General features: G+C 37.0%; 1 protein-coding gene across 8 annotated transcripts in view; it reads right to left on the bottom strand.

Moving 5' to 3' along the window:
- The window catches only part of LOC105201550 (ras GTPase-activating protein raskol), a 312,586-nt gene that overhangs the window by 201,599 nt on the left and 95,912 nt on the right, over positions 1-15,075 (bottom strand). For 5 of the 8 annotated variants that reach the window (XM_026134478.2, XM_039457059.1, XM_039457094.1 and 2 more), the window contains exon 1: positions 5,995-6,332. The exons of 2 other annotated variants lie outside the window; for them this stretch is intronic. The gene's annotated coding sequence lies outside the window, so the exon portion shown is untranslated. Of the gene's footprint in view, positions 1-5,994; positions 6,333-15,075 lie in introns of those variants that run through there. One more of the 8 variants, XM_039457208.1, reaches the window with a different exon arrangement.

Below are 15,075 nucleotides of genomic sequence, written 5' to 3'. Positions count from 1 at the left end.
CAAGTTGCACGATGTGAACGACGACAGGGCGATGCGGTTCCTATTCAGACGACCACGGGACTTTACCGGGAACTCGGTAACTCCGACTCTCTACGGATCAAACGGAAGCGCAGCGGTAATATTATAGAGTCAAAGCAGAAGTTTGCAGAGATCCCCGGCGTTCTACTCCGGCGCGCGGACCATTCCGCTCGTTGATTCTCGCGTTCGATCAAGCGAACGGTAAGAAACGGAGCCGACCCTCTCTCCCCGTTCGGCGAAACTCGTGAATTTCGTGATGTATGCGAAGCACTTAAATGTGAATTTCGTGGAAGATATTTTAAGAAATGTGACAGGCGACACGCTCACGTGTAAAGCGAATACAGGCTAGATATACATTACGGTGATTTTATGTATGACACGTATGATAATGTGTACAATTTTACGTAGCACTTTAAACGAGAAAAAAATGTACGGCCATAGGGAGAAAAAGAAATACGTAATGCATAAATATAACTAACGATGAATATTGTCTTGAAAAATTGAAAAGAATAACGAAAACATCGATACGTTGAATTGTATTTTTAAAGCTAACATGCTCTTTACTTTTTGTTTCTTTTCGCCTATTGCCTTGTTGTCTTTTTGTTCTATTTTATCGACAATCGTCGTCTGATAATTGCTTCTTGTCACGCGTTTCTTGCCTCTTTCAGAGTTCGTTAACTTTTATCTCGTCAATGTCGATAAAAGGGGCAGAAAGAGAGAAACAGAAAGCAAAGAGCACATTGTAGATTAGCTTCAAGTGTTTTGTGTTTTGTGCTCATGTAATGATGTAAAAATAAGCCGAGATGTAAGAGAAGTTTTCATAATTTTCCAAGGAAAAATACGTAATGCCGAGCCTTAAATTTTTTAGTAACTGCCCTCGGAAAGATACTCCTACTTTCGAGCGTGTTTTATGTATATTTTGTATACAATTATTCATAAAATTGCATCGCAAAGAGTTGTTCCTAAGAGCAATAGAGTTTTACCGAATAAAACCTCAACAATCGCCAGGGCAACGACCTACAAGTTTCTTGCGACATCGATCTTAAAGTCCGACTCGTGCCCGGGGGTTCAAGGGCTTATTACGATCCATCTTACCTTGAGAGCCCATGGCGGGCAATTGAACTTTTTTTCACGGCTGTAAAATCACTGTTTCGTTTCTTCGCAATGACGATCTAGCCGGATATCCCGAACGTAATAATGGAATTACTTTTTCTTTTCGGATTTTATCGTTCCCGTAATGTATATTGAAAAACAACGTAACGAATATTGGGGAAACGATCGGCAACAGAATTTTATTTTATATATACGGAACGACTGCATAAATACAAAAAAATTAAATTAATGACTTCTCTCTCTGAATATTAAAAGTCCTGTATAAAAAATTTTATTATTAAATTATTATTGAAAAAAAAATTAAAAATCGACAATTTTTTACATTTGCAAAATATTAAACGTTGTGAATAATATAATTAAAAAAAAAAAAACAAATTACCTTGTACTACATGATCCTATAATTATATAAAAATTACTATGATTGTTGCATTTATATTGTACCATATTTCGAAAGAAAATATGCTAATTTATACAAATTAACTATTAAAATTACAACCACAAACACCTAATCCAAAAATTCCGAAGCTTAATAACAGCTTTTACTCTATGAAAACCGGCACACGATATCGCGTGTTGCAGCCTTGATGAAGGAGTGAAACGCAAGTTAAGTCGACGTCTATCTAACAGTAAAAGTCCTGCTAGACGATGATAAAACCCAGTGAATTTGCAAGGACAGATAAAAAATTTACTCATTCATTTGTCGTCGAAATCTTGAAAGGCGTATCGTAACCCAACAGCCGTATAATTCCCATTCAAGTTTTATCACGTCGTTTAAATAAATGACGCAAAATAATTTGAATTTCTAATTTCTGTTTTTTATCTGCAACCTAAAATTAACATTCGCAATGGCTCGAAAGCTAATCTATATTATGCGTTTGAAAGCCTTATATGTAATACGTTGTGTCCACTGTAAAATTGCTTTTATCAAAACTTTCTTTTTTTTCCATACATAAATATTACTGTGTGAAATACCGTGCGACGAGAAATGAAGTGTTTTCGAAGTGAAAGATTAGAAATTGCGAATCCTTTAAATGAATCGACCACGGAATAACGAAGAGCGATTTAGTAGTATAATATCACGAAATGCCGCCGGTGCAAAGCAATGCAATTAACGAAACAGCGTGTAGTCGGCGAAGGCTCGCAAAAATTCTGCCGTTCGTGCGGCAGAAGTTTCAAGCGTTCACAATTTTCTTCCTCGGGGATAATAGCGTCGCGTCGGACTTTCACGAGACGCTCGCCGCGACGCGGCTAGAATTTTAAATATCGGAAAGATCGGCAAACAAACGTAGCACGTATATAAGCCAAAGCGGCGATGGTCCGGCAATGTGGTCTGGCGTTTACTTTAGTCTACAGTCGATCAGCTATCCATACTTAATTACGTAAAATCTCCCAAAAGCAATTTGTTGCGCAAATACATGTAATTTTTATTCCCACTTAGCCTCACTTGAGCAAAAATGCGCCGAAGTTTGCGTGTAATCGCTTGTTGCTGATGAAGAGAAGATACCCATCATTTGAAGCGCTCATCGTTAAGGATTATTAATGAAGCGAAAGTGCCCTTCGTGCATTAGCGAAATATACGATTGTGGTGATTATGATGTGATTTATTAGCGAAATTTTAACGTGTTTTATTTTGCAAAACCTAAAATAGATCGTGTAATTACACACAATAAAATTAACAAACTATCACAATTAGAAGTTATTGATCTCAATGTAGATACTATTAAATTTATTCTTTTTTTTATTTCAAAATTTATGTTAAAATATTATTAAACATTAAACGTGTATCAAATTATTTGTAAACATATCCAAGCTTTGAAATATCAATTTTGAAAATATTTTTAGTAGAATATAGTGTACAGCGAGCCCTTAAAACTAACTGAAGCACCTAATATAAAGAAATAAAGCAAGTAAGAAATGTCAGAAATTAAACGTTTTTTAAACTAGCAATTAACAATTTTAATTAATTAAATCTCCGCTGCTGGCTCCACATGAATGAGACTACAATCACACGAGATGCTGCGAATCGCTAAGTTGGGATTAGTTAACTCGAACTGCTGTTGCAACATGGCCCAAGAGTTTAGAATTCATTACTGGTACCGGAAACGTATAGACGGAGTTGCAGTAGTGTTCACTGCTAACAGAGTCCGGGTAGCTAATCCCAAGATAGCGCAGCTTGTTGCCACATTCTAAATTATCTCCATGCGTACTATAAAGAAAGACGGAAAAATCAGTTAGCTAACGACCAGACGGCAAACCATTTCTCGATTAACCGCCTTATATGCACAATACGACTTTACGGGCTTCTTTACCAATCGTCATTCACCCAACATCATCGGATTTCTAACGGATGTTACATCCACACGAGAATTGAATGAATATAATAAGTCAACGAGAGTCGAGATGACACTTCATGCTTCACACTTATGGCTAATATACTGTTATTTGTATGAGACAACACATGTTCATGTATACGCGTAAAAAGAAAATAACGTACGTTTTCATACAAATTAATGTTTATCGAAATTAAAAAAATACCAAATCCACCGCTTTTTAAAATCAGTTTTAAATGGAATGTATCTACAAGGCAGATCTTACAAATAAAAGACTTATTCTGAAACTTTCATACGAGACAATTTAGAGATAAAAATGGCTTAAAAAAAACTATTTTGAGTAAAAAATTCAATAAAAAGAATTTTTTGGCTTTAAAAAGTTTTTCACTCGGATACATATGATTTTCAATATGCAATACTATATTTTTGTTCTAGAATTCAATTTTTGCATTCATTCAAAAGTTCTGTATAAAGATAAGTGCAAACAATCGAAATGTAGTGCAATGACTGAATAACCTAGGATGGATATCCAGATCATCGTCACTGGAAAGCTGGAAATGAATTCAAAGCTCATATTATTTGAACAAACACATTTCTTTTTTTGGTGCTCATTCAATCATTAAAGACTCCAAAGTATTAAAAAATATTAAAATAATGTATCAAACATATATCAAATGTTTAACAATATAGAGAAAAATAAATTCAATATCTCTTTTTAGTATTGTGGCAAAAAATACAGTTTTTTTATTACAAAACAAAACTACTCGGTCTCTTACTCCAAATTCCAAAATATTCGCTTTTTCCATCTCCGACTGTTACTAGAATTTTAGAATTCCGGTCGCGGTGCGGTTACGATAGTGAAATTGGATTGCTCGAATTCAGCCCACATTGAAACCGGTACCAATTAGTTATCCAATCGATGATTAAATCGAAGGTCACGATCGGAGTAATCCCGTCCTAGTCTTCTCGCGTTCGAGTCCTAGAAGCCTCGATCGCGACTTAGGAACCAGTTGTCGGCGACCCCGATTCGTTCGGCGAAACTCGATACCGCACCTCGCGGGACTTAACGATTCAACGTAAAAGCGTAAAGAATTCGTGTCGCTTTTCCGCGGTCCGTTCACTATATCGGCGTTAAAGCCGTGTTCCGAAACGCGAGTATGCGAACGCGAGGCGAACCCCTCGACGACGGTCTCCGAATATCCCCGTCGACTTTTTCGCCGCGCCGTCCCCTGCCTTCCACCGTTTCCGCTTGCGCTGTCGCGCGATCGAGATGAATGTGCCTGAAAGAAACTTCGGCTGGTCGAGAGCCCTCGTCGACTCTCGAGTCCCTGCGCACGCACGGAGGCATGCCGTCACGTTTTGCAACTCGCGAATCAAATCTCGCGTCGAAATGCTCGGCAAGATCATCGTGAAGGATTCTCTCCTTTCGGAGCAGAGGCCTGTCACTCGTAATACCTCGCCGATAAATACCGGACTCGTAATGCCGCTATAGTAGTATTACAAGCTTCCAACTTTTATAACGTTATAAATTTAATTTAATAATCGGTACTTGTAACATTGATACCAAAGACTACAATTATAATAATTGAAAAATGCCGATGTGACACCCTTAACCATTAGTCGCCTTAACATCTTTGATAATATTCCTGTACTTGTGTTTTATAGGTATATACTTTTAAAATTTATTTTCTAATTGTGAATAATTTCCGATGATATTAATACAACTTATAAATTTAAAATATAAGAACTCCCGGGAATTCGAACTTTAATATAAATTTTGTCCCTTTTATTAAAAAATTAAATCGTTCAATCTTCGTCTGTGATATGAAACATTGAAGATTAAATTGTTTAAATTAAATTTTTTACAAAGAGGAAAAAAAATTTTTGCACCGATTCTCAACTGCTCATTAAAATTTTTCTCAAAATTTCGATGATATTAAAAAAATGGGACACGCGAGATATATACGACGATTGTAACAAATGATCCGAGTATCGTTTCCTCTCTGATACTGCAAATATTAAGTTTAAAATCTTTCGCGCTACACGTGCCGAATATCGGCCTGCGGATTGTACTAATCTCGCGCGGATTGATTGAAAATCCCCGAAATAAAATACATTCCAATTTCGCGTGATAACACTCGACGAATTTTCGACACGAACGGCGCCGTTGCTGCTCTTCCGTATCGGAGGCACGTTTCCTATGTTACATTTTATGGGACGTTTTAACGCCGCAGATTTATATTTAAGCTCATATCGGACAGATTTACGTTACGCTTCCGTGATATAAATTTACATTCGTGGCGTCATATTTACACGAAACACGATGCACATGTAAATTAAAAATGGCAGCATTCTCAAAACGCCTACGAAGGCCTTGCTTACTTCGAGCCGTTTGGAGTATAACCTATAAACGCGATAAAGAATGAACGCGGTCGATCTTGGAATCGTCAGAATCGGCCGATAAATGATCTCACAAAGCAACGCTCTCCTCCGTTCCTGGCAATTTTTCTCTTCGAATCCCTCGTGTGCTTACCTCTCCACCTTTCTACGGACTCGCAGTCAATCGTGCCGATATATGTATATATACACACAAAAGAAGCCGTCTCCGTGCCGGCAAAGTGCACGTCGCGCACAATCCAAGTACAGAACACGGTCGAACTCGCGGAGATCACTCACTCGAAAAAGAGAGAGAGAGAGAGGCGAACATCTCCCGTTTCCTCCCCGTTCGAAAGGGGGAAGCGGCAGCACGCGGTGCACTTCGCAGATTTCCCAGACTCCCGACCGTTCGAAAACCGTCACATTTTCCCGCAAAGCACGTACGAATTTCCGTGTGCGCGCGACGAACGCCCGTCGCGATAGCTCGTCGCGGACTGACAACGCGGGACAATGTTGGCGCTCGGGACCGGCCGAGCTCGGCCGGAAACGGCCGAGGACCGGCGCGTCGCGGCGCGGCGCGACGCGGCGGCAACTCGCGCGCGCGAGTGTATTACGTGCGACGACCGATTGACGGCCGCGAGGCCGACTATTGATGTTCTTCCCCGATGCGATGTTCTCTGCCAATTCCGCCGCCGCGCCGGTCGACGGCTTACAGCTTTCCCGGTTTACGGCGTGTCTGCGAAACGGAATCGCCACCGTCGCCGTCGCCTTTTCCTATACTTCACCTTCTATTCCGAGGCGTCCACGATCGGATAAGATCACTGCGCTGCGGATCACGGAGTATCACGATCCGAGCTCGGCAACTCTTCCGACCGTTCCTCTGTGCAGCGAACTGCTGTGCATTTGACTCCCTCGTGGGATACTCGAGAGAGAGATGCATCATTCCCTTTCGAAATATTGAGAATATTGAGTTTTATGTAGCTGTTGGCAATAGGAGAGTACAAAGTCTCTTAGGCATTTTAAAATATTAACGTCGATTAATTCATCAATTAGTTGCAGAGAGAGTTTAAAAAGGATGATTTTAATCAGCAAATAGTTTTAATAATTTTAGTGTTTTTTTGAAAAAAATTTAATAAAGATAAACTTAATAAATAATGTTACAACAATTCTAAAAATACATATAGAGTAGAAGGGAGTAATGTAGCACTCATTTTCATTTTATTGAATAACTTTGATAATAATCAATATTTTAGATTAAAACTTGAATGATTATATTCGTTAAAGTATTGTTTAACAGACTTTACACAAAGCAATAAAATATTTATTATGTAGGATGTGATTTACAAAAATGAACACTATATAATCGATGGAAAAGGAAAAATGATGGTAATATGGCTAGCCCAAAAATAACTAAAAAAAAAATGGGTTTAGTTTGAACACAGTATTTTATTACAAATTGTATATTTTTAATTTTCCATCGTTTAGAATTTTTCTGCGTTGAGAAAAATTAGATATTTTGTTCATGTTTAACATTAAACAACAAGCATAAAATACCTCTAATGTAACAATCAGTATATCAAAGAAATATTTCAGGATGAAAATTTTAATATGACTTTGTTAATATGACTTAAAAATTCATATTAACAAAATTATTGTTTAACTTTGCATAATTCGAAATGTATGCAATCGAATAAAAAGTTAAATAACAAAAAAACACTTGAGGGTATATTACATTCGTGTAATAATACTCAAGATTAAGAACAATGAAGAAGTATAATTAAGTGCTAAAATGTACTTTGAAAAAGTATCAAAGTGCTCAGAAGTAATAGCAATAACACTCCCTTCTCCTTTATTACAATTTAAATAAATTTATAACTTTTTCATTTTTGTAATTTATAAAACAAACCTCATTAATATTTTAAGATGCAATCGAAAACGAGCAACTTTTGTAACAACTGTAATAACGTATTAATATAAATTGTATGTATCGTTGTAAGTTTTCTCTATTATATACGTTTATCAATATTGTAAGATCTTCCTTTATTCTAGAAAAAAAATATTTCGATAGAATTGATTCTTAGATTACAGGTTAAAACTCAATGCAAAATAGCAAACTTTTACTAATAAAATGAATATTTTATCTGAAATTATATAACTATCTCGATTCTATATTTATCTTTCCGGTTCATATATTTAGTATCCTAAACATCTCTCGCTTATGCGATTTAAAATGACATTCTCGAAAAGAAGTAATTGCTAGGATAATTGTCAAACACGATCGACTATTTTATTGAGCTTCACTTTCATTGTTACTCCTGTTATGAAAGCGTGAAGGTAAACTTTTCGTTTATACAAAACCCATTTCCCAGTCACTGCGCGAATGAAAAAACGGGCAAGCTGTGCAATTTGGAAAAAAACAGATTGTGATTCGTCATTCGTCTAAGTGTGAAAGGCGGCAGCGAAGCGTTCGGCAATCAGTGCATCACTATAATTAACTGATTTCCTTTACTTTCGATCGGCATTAATGAAGCGTTCGCGTGTATCACGTTCCGGTCCCGGGTCCGATCGTGAATGTTATATCGCGCTCTCCACGGGTTATGTCCGCTGCATAGCGTACCAAGAACGCAATTTATTAAATAGACATCGCGCTTTATCACGGTCAACGGCGGAACGAGACAAATTCAGACGTCGCGCGAAAGTGACGCCGAGGAACCGAACTCGTCGCGACATCACGTCCGGTTAAATGAGGTTTTCTACAAGCGGGAACGAACTCTCTCGAAATTCTCGTGTACGAAGCGTTCCGCAATCCCTTTAATCACGTTGAGCGACAACTGAGAAAATCAAAATCAAATTAAACCTTTTCACGAGAATTCAATATTAACAAATGTAACAAGACATTTTTCACGCGTCTGCTTCAATATTATTAGATTCGAGCTATTATAATTTTTAATAATTTTATTATATTTTTTTTTATTACGTTTTATTCTACTTGTCGCTTATAAATAAAACAAAGAAAAACTTTTCGTCTTTCTGTCTCTATTTGTCTTCTTAACAAATTCTTCAAGTTTTCCTCTATTCATCCATTATCTATCATTAAATTCGCATCGCCTCTTTCTATAATTCTCTATCTCTCTCTATATCTTGCTTTTCCTCTTAAAATTTCCTTCTACCTTCTTCCTTGGCAGATGTCACCGTGACAAATGGCAGTGGCTACGCTGAAGGTTAATGACAAACTTTCCTCGTCCTAGGAGAGAGAGAAAGAGAGAGAGAGAGAGAGAGAGAGAGAGAGAGAGAGACGAGTAATAAAAATGTTGCTTGGAACGGGAATGGGAAAGACAAAGATAAAAATTCTGGAACGATTGATCCGCAATTTCCGTTTACCGTCGGGAAGCTTTTCAGCGCCGTGCTTTCACTGTCGAGATGATAGAGTCGTCTTTGTTCCCTGTCCAATCAATCGGCCATTCCCAAGTTCTGGTTAGTACGATCGGTGACATAGAGAGCCCGTAGATTGAAATTAGTGCGGCGTTGATTCAATATTTCTTCTAACTTCCACGTGAGCACAAGAAGGTCTTTATGCCGGTCCATGGCAATAAAAAGGCAGTGATTGCCACAGATCCGTCACCGCGTATTTAGCGCTAACAGATTTCTTCTCTTCCTCTATAATCGACAGTGTCATTGATTTTTAACATTTTAAAATGATTTTCAGACGAAGCGAATTTGCAATCGGACGATGGGCGTTGAGCGATAATCGCGATCAGAGTTTTCTTCATATCTCCGTAGCATCGAAAATTGAAGCGACAAAGATTGGTGGTATACCGGTTTCAGCTCTCGCGACTCGCAAGACTCGCTCGCGAAAATAAAGCATTTGAAGCTAGCCAGACGAGCCGGAGTGCCGGAGGCGACCGGGCGAGGTCGCGAGAGGAGGGACTTTGAAGTCGAAAATAGCCAAAAATTCTCGCCAAGCCACAGCCGGCGCAGAGCCGTCTTCTCGCTCTCGAGAAAAGTAACGGTGCTGGATCGTTGAACTTGTGCATGATGTGACGCCGATGCCCATTAAGAAAGCCCAAGGAAAGGAAGAAGAACGGAGCGCGCGGGATTCATTGTCGTGGCGGGAGTGGAGGAATCAGTCCAGCGATATACTGCCCGAGGCTACATCCCCGGCTTCGTAATGATGCGATAAGATGCACGGGATTATTCGAGTGTAAAACTCGCGCGGGCAGGATCAGCGAGCTATCGCTTCCGCGCTTCTTGGTCGCTCGGACTTCTATTTATAAGAGATCCCACGATAAGCGGAACGAGGAATCGCGTGATCCGCAAGAAACGCTACGCATATCTGACGAACGAGACATATGGTTAGAAAATTACGGATCGAGCTGATAAGAAGACTCCAGTTGATTTTTATTTCCTTAGATCTTAATGTTTTTGTCGACGTGAATAATCCGATGAAAATCAAAGACGAGTCCTTGTAATAAAACAGCAAAATTGTGTAATTTCACGTAACACAATGTGAGAAAATTTAATTCTATCCGAAAGAGGGAACGTTCTTATGTTCCATAATTACTCGACAAATTCACTTCACACGCCATCAAATTTCCCTTTCGCAAATGTGGTAAACGTTGCCTTCAAAAATAAATCGTTCCTCATTTAGAATTCGTTGCAGGCCAGGTAAAATGATTCTATGCCTGGGTCAGAGATAATGGAGAGAAGAAAGTAACTATCCACATCAAGGCGGAACAAACTTGCACGTAGTTCGCAATAATGTGCCGTATCAGGCGCGGTTTGATGCAACGTATAATCTCGTAAAATTCATTTCAGGGAGTCAAAGGGGCTTAACGAAATAGATGACTGCGATTGCCTGAAGCATACGACAGCCCGGAACAGATTTTCCACCTATAGGTAATAATACCTATCAAGACTAGCTGTTGCGTATTGCCGTCATTTCAAGTTTGTTTGCTCCCACGCGACTCGTACGTGTATCGAATAATCGACGATGAAGATTGCAGAAAATAATTACGAATCCTGTTGCTACGTCTATTTTTGTAACGGACATTTCTTACAATTAAGCGACAAGAACGTTTCAATCAATCTTGCGATTACGGCGGGGATTTGCAAGAGCTAAGCGTTTCCGTCGAAATCGCTAACAAACTCGCATATAGGAGTTCGACTTGACGCTGAGCTGAATTAATTAAACAGGATATGCGTCTAAATTCTGAAGTGTACAAATGACCAACCAGAACACAGCATTAGGATTCTCAAAGAGAAAAATTTTTAATATACATTGATTGAGTTTAGCTATGCAAATTGAACAATTATTAAATATAGTGTCTCATATAATAATAACAATAATAATAATCACTGTAATTGCCTTATACATATATTGAGCTTATAATGGATTATTTTTCTATTATATCACAATGTTGCTTTTAATATTTACTGTTCGGATACTTTGAAAAAATCTCTTAAACTTGTACCTAAAGATTTTTTAAAGTTTAATTTGCAAGTTAGAAGAACTGCACAAACGTGTAAATTTATATGAAAATAGATAATATATTTAATCAAAATCTTATTATGTTACTTGATGCTCATTTTTTTTTCATAAATTATGACGGCAATATTTTTGATGATAATTCTACAATTGATTATTTCACGTTTTTGTTGGTTATTTATATGTATATTTATACATGTATGTTATATAATGAATAACTTAATAGTAAATATATTGTTATTTAATTTTATAAATTGATCAATAATTAAATTTTTAAACAAATATTGTGTAAAATGATATAATCAAAAATTTACAATAATTATATTATAATTATATTATATATGTATGTTACAATTATATTTTTAAAATATAAATTGTGATATAAACACAAATCGGAATATTGGTCAGACATATCTTAAAATCCTACACTGTGCGGTGACACGTGCCTCTAATGGCAATGAAATGCCCTTTTAATGGCGTTTAATCACCTAATTACGAATGAAAATGAATAGATTCGCAATCTCGAATAATGTAATAATCTTATAGAAGACATTAGATGGAACACGCGAACGCGACGTTTGAAATGTGTCTGGTGGTCGTATTAGAGAAAGGTTGGCCACTACTGACCTAAGGGATTTCACGCTCTCCAAACTCCTCCGACACGAACGACGTGATTAATCTTTCCTGCGGATGTAGCTGCCTTCTAATCTCACCCAAATTCTATTCTCTCTCAACTTCGCCAAGCGTGAAGGTGACATGGCTCAACGACACTGCATTTTGATACGTACGATGACGTAACAACCTAACGTGTCATCGAGAGTTTTCAACTCTAAGAGAATCTCGATGAACTAGTTGATAATGAGCACTTGTAAAGTGCAATTTTTAAATATACTTATCCGCAAAAATGTATCATTTATTAAGAATTAATCGCATGCCCAAGTAATCCTCGAATTAAAATTCATTAAATCGACATACACGTATGCACGTGCAAAGTGAAAAATGAAATAACATACCAAGTTTAATTTCTTGAACTTTTCGATGTTTTATATTAAATAATTAAACATCTTTCAATTTTAACGAAAACGCTATCTCGAAATTTAACAAATGGTATCGTTATAACATTAAGAAACAAAATATTTTATAGTCTCAGATCTAATAAAAAAAAACATCAAAGTGAACATTCGAAGCGCCTCCCAGCTGACCCAGATTATTTCGAGCACACACATTGTACATAACGTTTAGCTTTTTCTCTGATACTGAATCTGCTTCATCGGAGGAAAAAAATGTCGGTCGACAGAACAATACGGAAACTTTGACAGAACGCTTATTGCGAGTGTTGTCATGTTTTATATTGATCGAGAACAGTGAGGAGAGAAGAATCGGCCTGTGGTTCACCTCCGTGAAGTTGACACCCGACTTTTACGAAATCAAATTTAAAAGTGTGTTTCTTGTAGGATTTTGTCTGTAGATGATTGTAGTAAACATTATTTTGTTTGTAGTTAAAAAATAAATATGTTATCGGTTTTTAAAAAACAGTAAGAAATTATTTAGTAGCTACAGCTCAAATGGCATCAGATTTCAATCTGAAATCGTTTGTAGTTGTTTGTAGTTCAAGAATTTTTGTTTAAAGTTTAAAAATAAGAACGTTATCAATTTAAAAAAAAACAGTTGGGAATTATTTTATAACTACAGCACAAATGGCATCACATTTCTATATAAAATTGTTTGTAGTTGTTTGTAGTGTAAGAGTTTTCGTTCGTAGTTGATTGTAGTTTAAGAATTTTTGTTTGCAATTGAAAAATAAATATGCTATCGGTTTAAAAAAAACAGTAAATTATTTAATAGCTACAGCTCAAATGGCATCAGAGTTTTCACTCTTATACTACAAACAACTACAAACGATTCCGGGTTGAAATCTGATGCCATTTGAGCTATAGCTATTAAATAATTTCTTACTGTTTTTTTTTAAACCGATAGCATATTTATTTCTCAATTGCAAACAAAAATTCTTAAACTACAATCAACTACGAACGAAAACTCTTACACTACAAACAATTACAAACAATTTTATATAGAAATGTGATGCCATTTGTGCTGTAGTTATAAAATAATTCCCAACTGTTTTTTTAAAAATTGATAACGTTCTTATTTTTAAACTTTAAACAAAAATTCTTGAACTACAAACAACTACAAACGATTTCAGATTGAAATCTGATGCCATTTGAGCTGTAGCTATTAAATAATTTCTTACTGTTTTTTAAAAACCGATAACATATTTATTTTTTAACTACAAACAAAATAATGTTTACTACAATCATCTACAGACAAAATTCTACAAGAAACACACTTTTAAATTTGATTTCGTAAAAGTCGGGTGCCAACTTCACGGAGGTCTGTGGTTCGGCTTTTCGTTCTCTTTCCGCAAGAGTTAGAATTTATCCTTCCGATCGCGCTCGTACGAGTTTCACTTGGCGTGTCATCGTATTTCATCCGCAGTACGTATAGCAGACGAGACAAAAGGAAATAGAGAAGAAAAAAAGTAATTTATTATCCTCTGACAATGAATAGCGAATCACGTAATACGTATAAAATGAAGAGTGATAAATACGAGTAATTACGGCAACAAAGCGTGACAAAAACAAAATAATTTTGTTATAGTAATAAATTTTTATATTATTTTTAAATATTTGATACAAGTTTTATATGAGAGAAAGAAAGTAGATTTATTCAATTAATTACGAGAGTTTATAAAATTAATCAGCAGAAGAAATAAGCAAATAGCATTATTTATTCGGCATTTTATCAAGAGCTCTGAAAGAGCTAATTTTTGTTTATATATAGCGTCACTGACACATTTATCTCGCATTCACTAAACGTATCCTCTCATTTGCGACGAAGCTTGGTGGCAATGGCGCAAGATTCATGGAACTAAAAGAGAAGGCGCGACTAAAAGGAGAGAAAAGATGGAAGAACACGCGGTGGCATTTCAAATCACTCGACAGATTCACACATTTGAATAAACCTAACGGCGCGTATCCGCGCGTTGAGAGAGATAGAGAGCCAAGCGGGAGAAATGGAAGACGATGCTTAGGAGAGATCGAAGGAGAAGATGGCAGGCGGGCAACGCGAAGATGCGGAGAAAAGGGGGACAATGCCGATCCTCCCACTGGCCGTGGCATTCGGAATCGTGGCTTCTGCTCGTGCCTTTCTCTCTCTCTCTCTCTCTCTCTTTTCTCTCGAGGTGATATCAGTCGCGGCGCCGGCGAAGCGAGAGAGAATCAGAATTTATCGCGACCTTCCCCCGTAGATCGCTTGTAAACGTACTCCTTTCTGTTCGTGGCACTAGGAAAACCGCGACACACGTCGACATCGATCTTCGACGACGATCGACGTTCCCACACATAGCGATTCGTTGTGAACGTTAAATCATCGCTTTCTTATGGGGAAAAAAGAAAAGAGGGAATCCCTACTCCGATTTCCGTGCGCTGGCTAACTAGAAATTCCGCTGAAAATATTTTTTGTCAAATTCTGTTCTATTCCAAATGGGCTTCTGCCAACAATTTTCGTAGAATAGAATTGTAATCGTTTAATAACAATAATAAATTTATTAATGTGCTGCCTAATGTGTAGATAGTCAATTTTGAAAACATTTTATTATTAAAATTCTATAAAAGTACCGCAATATTGCAAACTCGCGCCCGCAACATAATTATAACTTTAGGAAACAAAGTTGTTGGAAAGATTCATTCTTGT

This window comes from Solenopsis invicta, chromosome 1, assembly GCF_016802725.1.
Source record: "Solenopsis invicta isolate M01_SB chromosome 1, UNIL_Sinv_3.0, whole genome shotgun sequence".
In the NCBI taxonomy this organism is placed as follows: Eukaryota; Metazoa; Arthropoda; class Insecta; order Hymenoptera; family Formicidae; genus Solenopsis; species Solenopsis invicta.
Note: the sequence above shows the minus strand (reverse complement) of the source record. Positions and strands in the feature narration are given on the sequence as shown.